This window comes from Anguilla rostrata, unplaced genomic scaffold (genome assembly GCF_018555375.3).
Source record: "Anguilla rostrata isolate EN2019 unplaced genomic scaffold, ASM1855537v3 scaf0864, whole genome shotgun sequence".
Lineage (NCBI taxonomy): Eukaryota > Metazoa > Chordata > Actinopteri > Anguilliformes > Anguillidae > Anguilla > Anguilla rostrata.
The window spans coordinates 880-6,989 of NW_026986254.1; the positions used below are offsets into that span (position 1 = coordinate 880).

General features: G+C 37.4%; 1 long non-coding RNA gene across 1 annotated transcript; it reads left to right on the forward strand.

Moving 5' to 3' along the window:
- Nucleotides 1-906: 906 nt before the first annotated feature.
- Nucleotides 907-2,260, forward strand: LOC135246750 (uncharacterized). The gene is made up of 3 exons (XR_010327891.1): nt 907-1,152; nt 1,608-1,668; nt 2,129-2,260. It is a non-coding gene; the product is annotated as an uncharacterized LOC135246750 (long non-coding RNA).
- Nucleotides 2,261-6,110: the final 3,850 nt, after the last annotated feature.

The window sequence follows — 6,110 nt, forward strand, 5'->3', positions numbered from 1 at the left end:
CAAACGGCGATGGAGTAGCTAGTAGTAGCAGGCTCATTATCTGACTGGCGAAAACCTACGACGATAACTTGCTCGGTTAACAGATCTACCAGACAGTTATACGAAAATTTGCCTAGTCAAATCACCAGTAGCCTACACATCTCCGATTGATTGACCATCAGTGTAGTCAATGTTCTTCCCCTGTGGTTCATATTGCTAACGCGTGAGCTAACCACGGACAGCCTACCTAGCTCACTGGCACGCTGATATGCTAGCTAAGCATATTCGTTTTGCTGAGAAACATAAATTGAAGATAACTGAACATAGCCTAATTGTATTTTTAATGTCATACATAACGTGATTACATGACACAGTACAGTCACGGATGGAAACTAAACTCCGTAAACATCTGATAATATATTTTAAAACATAACGGCAGACAGTCAGCTAGCCTCGTTCAGGTTGAGGGGCTTTTCCGCACCGGACTGTCAATCAAATTGTAAAAATCACAAGACCGCTTAACTCTATGGTTTTGGCTCCAAATCGAGAAAATGGCCGCGCCCGCCATTGAGCTTCAAAACGTGTTTTAGAGACCCACGGAGAGTCAATGGGTGACGTCACAGTAGCTGTGTCCATATTTTTTACAGTCTCTGATCTTAACCCAATCTCTCCTGGTCAACACACTTTCCCCTTACGTCACATCCTTACTAGGGTAGTCTTCCAACTACTAAAAAAAAAAAAAAATTTTGTTCAGACTATCTTGTTTCTCCTTATTGTATGCATCATAGTAAAGGCTTTTTATCTACATGTTGTTCAATGGACTTAAGCGGACTTGATCCTGAGTTTGGTTACTCTGTTGTAAGTCGCTCTGGATAAGAGCGTCAGCTAAATACCTATAATGTAATGTAATGTAATGTAATGTACTCTCGGGAAAGTAATACAGTGCCTCCTAGTGGTCAGAATACACTCAACCTGTAACATCTATTATTGAACACAACAAATTGCATGGTATGAAACGGGAATGAACTATTTTTTCTTGATAAAATCATTGTTTTCATAGAACTTACGACCAGAGATGTTTGCTTAACAACGGTGCGACTAGAACTACAAACCAGAGTGTCTGCATAAGGACGGTCCAATTAGAACTACGAAGCAGAGTTTTGCTTGACAACGGTAAGATAATATGCCCAAACGCCCGCAGAAGAACATTTCACGTCCAGCTGATTAAATCTATAAAAATCAATAAATATAAAAGCAAACTCATTGTCATTGTTGTTACACGGCATGAAATTGATGTGAAATTACAGGGAAATTCCTACAGTAATCTGCTGTTTTATTGATATACGGCACATTGCTTAAGACAGAACAGCATTGTGGGCGTTTTGCTCTTAACTGCATAACACCGTTTGAATTTTCAGTAATTAACTGGAAATTGCTATGGATATTGGGAAGCCGTTGGTTAGTAGTGGCGACAGAGAATTTGCTAACAAAGCAATGCCAAGTTTCGAGTGTCACATCTAATAGGCTACGCGAATTTAAAAGTAATTATATCACAATTTGTTCGTTTTTGATTTCCAACAGAATACGTTGATCTGTATTTCACATAAATTTTCTTGTTCTTTTCCAAGGCAACCCTGTACTTTGAGTATTTTTTGTTGCAGCTGGCTAGAGTGTCGCCGGATTGTGCAGGTAGGCTACGTGCGTTTCGAATTCATCAAACTAGTTAGTATCATAACGGCCAATCATTCGCCAGCGATAGCTTAGTATGAAAGCATGTTTACATGTCAGTATTGTGGTCACCAATGCTTAACGAAGTATGCGTTTGTTAGGCATATGAAAGTACATGCGAGTCTTCCAACCGCGTTGTTTAAATGCGCCTTTTTTGATTGCTCCCGTTCGTTCAGAAACATGACGCAGTTGGAATGTCATGTATATCGAGAGCATAAAGATAAGAGGAGAGCACAGGTAACTGCAATCGAGTGTGTATCTTGTCATGTAGAATTTTGCAATGTTAGATGCAATGATTTATCCAGTTTAAACTCTCATTTGAAATCTCATATCGGAGAGGGCAGGGCCGTTTCTTGTCCATTTCGTCAGTGTGGGAGAACGTTTTCAGTCGTCTCTTCCTTTATTTCTAATTTTTCCACAGTACACAAGTCTTGTACAGTATCCAGTCTTCTGGGCCATGTAACAGTAGGAACAGAGACGAGACTAACGGCAACCAATGAACAAGTTGAGGATGTTTCAGTGTTGGAGGGGGATTTGACTGACGACGTAACGTAAGTGATGATAACGAGGGAGACCAAGCAGCGGTGCTGCCAGAGAGAGCAGATGAATCCCTTTTCTTGAACAATTTGGCTTTCTTTTATTTAAAGTTGCAGGCAAAACTTTTACTGCCAGCATCAGTCATACAGTCTATTATTGAGGATTTTCAAGCAGTGCATGATATCAGTCAGTCTCATTTACTTCATAAGTTGGACGAAAAGCTGGTATCATTGGATATCTCTGACCGTGAGAGAGAGAGGTTCTTAAATCCGAGGATTTGTTTCGGGCATGCAACACTGGTACCTTGAAAACTGATCAAAGACAAAAAACGGTTTTTAAAAATCAGTTTAGATACATTGAGCCAGTCCAACCTTATCTTGGAAAGAATGATATGGGATCACAGAGTGGCTTTAGTGAAAACTTCAGTAAAGGCACCCATTTCTGCAGATTATGTACTAGAGCCCGACCGATATATCTATAATATATTAATATATATTATATAATAAACAAAAAAAAAACGATGATTATTTATCTGTACTTGTCTGCTTGAACGTTGTAATTGCTATTTACTACAATTATCCATAGAGGGAGCTCTAATACAAGTGTGAACTGCAGCAGCTGACGCGCTACTTCTCTAATAAGACGTTTGTTACTCGTGCCTCATCCAATATTCTCCACTGCAAGACTTGTCTGCACAGATTCGGTTGCGGCAATAAAGGTATGTAGATTTAGTGAAAGTTTTTAATTAAATGCGTTTATACGACCACTATGTTTATCAATCCTCATTATCAAACGAGCGAGCTAGCTAACATATTTGGTTCACTTTAGCAAGCTAGCAAGCCTTTATGAACTGGAAGTGAGCACATAAGCAGCGTAGGATCTACATTTCCAGAGGACATCGCTGTATTCTCAAATAAATAACCAGCCAAAATAAAATGGTGATTGAATGTGTCACACATTTGTTTTTTTTTTTGTTGTTTTTTATCTGAGATAATGATATTAGCTACTATATGATGTTTTGTAAATAGCCAAGGCGTGATTGCAAGCGAGTGTCATCTTGTCACGCGTCATCGTAGCAAGCTAACCAGACAGTAAAAAAGCAGATAAAACACTTCGAACATGAATCATTTTAAGCCATGTTATCTAGCTTTGTCGTGATAACATGAGAGAAGGATTGCTGTTGGAGAACTGAATCAACCAATAGTTAGCGCGGGTAACCTGCACGAAAGCTCATACATATAAGAAAATACAATAAGAAAATATAATTAATTTAACTTACTGAGAAAATATAATAAGAAATAACGAGGCTGTGTCATAGCTAATGCGTTATTGCGAGCGAGTGTGTCATCTAGTCACGCGTCAGAGCGCATTGTAGTTATTTTCACCGTCTAATTCTTATGGACAGGGAAGCTCGTTTGATAGTCTTAGTAGGAATAAAATAAGAAAATATAATTAATGTACTGAGAATAGATACTAAGAAATAATAATAACAAATTAATAATAACAACAATAATAATAATAATAATCATAAAAATATATGTTTGAAACTGGAAAAGGGATTTTTTACATTAATTTTTTTAAAGATGTTGGAAAAGAAAGGAGTAAAAGCAAGGTGTGGAGTTATTTTGATTTCACACACTTAAATATAGTGTTAATATGTATATTTAATTTAATATCATCTTTTACTTTTTTTATCTAAAAAGTTTTGTGTTTATTTTAATTTTTTTTTGTTTGCTTATAAGTTAAATGTTCTTAAATATAGAAACTTTAATAAAATATAAGTTTTTCTAATTGATTTGAAAATGTTGCACTTTTTGACCAAATATCGGTCAAAACATCGGTAATCCGTGGGCTAGGACTCTCCAAAATCGGGATTGGCACCGGACCCAAAAATCTGGCATCGGTCGGGCTCTATTATGTACTGTTGGCCATGCTCAAGTTTTGACATCTCCCTTCACAACAGGTGAAAAGAAAACAATTGCATCATACAAAGACAGCATGCAGCAGAGCATGCAGCATAACGTAAGTACATCAAAAACTGTCACTGGGAATTAAATTTGATTTGATTCCAAATTTATCAAATTAACCCACTTCCATGTGTGCCAACTTGGTCTGCCTCCTTGTCTGGGCCATGACTTATTTGAGGGTATCGTCGCATATGACTTCGCTCTATACCGAAGTCATTTTGTCACAAATCAGAAATTCTTCACGTATAGAGAACTGAATGGACAGCTTAATCACTTCAGGTACCTCGGCGATGACGCCAGCAATAAGCCATGCGAAATGAATCCAGGAAGTGAGAAATTGAGTGGACATGCTGTCCAGAATTGGTGTTTCCTTAGACTTCTGCCTCTCTTGATTGGGGACAAAATTTAAAATCCAGTTGAAAATGAAGTTTGGCAATTTGTGTTGCTGCTAAGGCAAAAAGTTGAAATTGTTTGTGCTCCTGCCATTGCAACTAGTCAGATGGCCTACTTGAAAGTCCTTATTGAGGAGTATTTGCCGAGTCGACAGTATTGTTTTCCTAATCACCCACTTAAGCCGAAACATCATGTAACCCGTTAGAAAAATAGCAACGTTTTAAAAGAGTCCTGTAGCTTTAAGAAAAGGGAGGCTCCCTACCTAACTGTTAGGAGGACTTGTTTTGCGTCTCTAATTAGTTTTATTGGCTGTAACAGGCAGTAATGTCTTAAGATCATTCTGGAAAATAGTTAGCCCCGCCCACTCCCAGGGACTTGGTTGAGACTGTTTGTCGCACAGCAAGAGGGGAGAACGGGAGAAAGAAAAAGACGATTAGAAGTAACAAATCATAATCGTTAATTTAAGCAGTAAACCTAAAGAGTAGCTCCGTAAATGACCCACGGACCAAATATTTTCCAGATCGCACACTTCAATCTCTTTCCTTGGGATCTTGGTAAGTTAAATGTTAAATTTGCTAAAGTATCGTAACTGTAGCAGCAACACGTGTGCTATTGACTCTGTGTTTCCTTGAAAATAGCATTAGCCACACGTGGCGTTTAATATTTTTCAGTTTGCACACTTCAGTTTCTTCCTTTGGGATTTCAGCGAGTTTAAATTTGAAATTTAGCTAAAATATCGCCATTGTAGCAGCAACACGTGTGTTATTAACTCCGTGTTTCCTTGAAAATAGCATTAGCCACACGTGGTATGTATAGCTATTGAGTTTCTCTCATATAAAGTTGAATGTTGCTATTTGAAAGCGTGAATCGCACTGTTATTGTATCATACGTGTATGAATGTGCTATGTAACATGTGTATGAATGTGCCATGTAATAACCTTGTGTTAATTTTAAGTAGGCTATAGCTCATTCAGGTGGCTATTAGTTGAGCCTATGCACTTAAATGAAGTTAGCTATTAAGTGCTATTTAGAAACCATGCACTAGCGCTTAGCAAGTGCGCTACATTTAGGTATATGATGTAGCCATATCTTCTATTATTTATGACAGTGCAAGAGGTTAGTTCACATGCATTTAAAGTGATTTTACAATCAACTAATGATTACTTGATTGTTAAAAGGTTTATTACCATGTATTTATATAAAAGTTCATGGTTTAAAAATTATTTGCTATAGTTACATCAGAATCAGAATCAGAATCGGGTTTATTGCCAAGTAGGTTTACATACAAGGAGATTTATTTTGGTCAGGAGTGGTCGTAATAGTGAACATAAAATAAAAGATAAATAAGTAAAAGATGAACAATAGTGCAGTAAAACATAACATAACAACATAACATAACATAAACACCGTGCAAACAATAACAATAGTGCAAGGGGATAAAAAGTGGTTTTATTACAGGTGCTGTCTGTTGGTGTCCGTGAGGTCAGGATAACAGTACAGTGAACA